Below are 864 nucleotides of genomic sequence, written 5' to 3'. Positions count from 1 at the left end.
GAAAACAGTAATTCCCAAGCGCTTTCGTGCAATTCACATCTTCAGGGGAATACAGAAAAATTTGTGATACAAAGAGCTTTAAAAATAAGATTATACACTAGGAAAGGAACTGGCTTATTACGGGATGTCACAAGATTTTACACTAGGAAAGGAACTGGCAAAGTACAAAAAGTCACAAATGAAAAAGAATAAGTCTTAGTACACAAAGTCATCAATGAAAAAGAAATCTAGAGAACAGCACAATTCACCAAATTAATTTTGGTCACATGCAACCTGATTACAAATTTTGTTAATGATAAATTTATCTAATTTATAAATGCCATTACTGATATTAAGATTAGAACCTTCAGAATTTTTTATAATACTACTTTCTATTATGCTTCTATTGACAAATGAATTACAAGAAATAATAACGCATTAGTCCAATTAATACGGTGATTGAAATCTTTCATGTGAACAAATAGAGCATTGGATTCTTGTGCTGTTTTAACACTATATTTATGTTGTTTAATTCTAGTTGATAGTTCTTTGCCCGTTTGTCTAATGTAATACTTTTCACAATCTCTGCAACGGATTTTGTATATGCAGCCATCAGAATCAGCGGGAGAATTCTTAATTATTAATTTCTTAAAAGTACATAGGTTATCAAAAGCTACTTTAATATTCCATGTTTTAAGTAGATGAGGAACCTGAGAAAGATTGTTACTGTAAGGTAATACTATAAGGTTCTTAAATTCAAAAGGGGAGGGGGTTGATTCCTATGAAAAGTTTTTTTCGCCAAAGAGAGAGCGTTATCTAAAAATGTTCTAGGGTACTTAAATCCTAAACCTAGGTTAACAATACTCTCAAATTCTTCATCATTGA

Source organism: Oratosquilla oratoria, chromosome 29, assembly GCF_046742065.1.
Source record: "Oratosquilla oratoria isolate Oo_2021 chromosome 29, ASM4674206v1, whole genome shotgun sequence".
In the NCBI taxonomy this organism is placed as follows: domain Eukaryota; kingdom Metazoa; phylum Arthropoda; class Malacostraca; order Stomatopoda; family Squillidae; genus Oratosquilla; species Oratosquilla oratoria.
The sequence above is the reverse complement of the archived record's forward strand: the minus strand, read 5'-3'. Positions refer to the sequence as shown.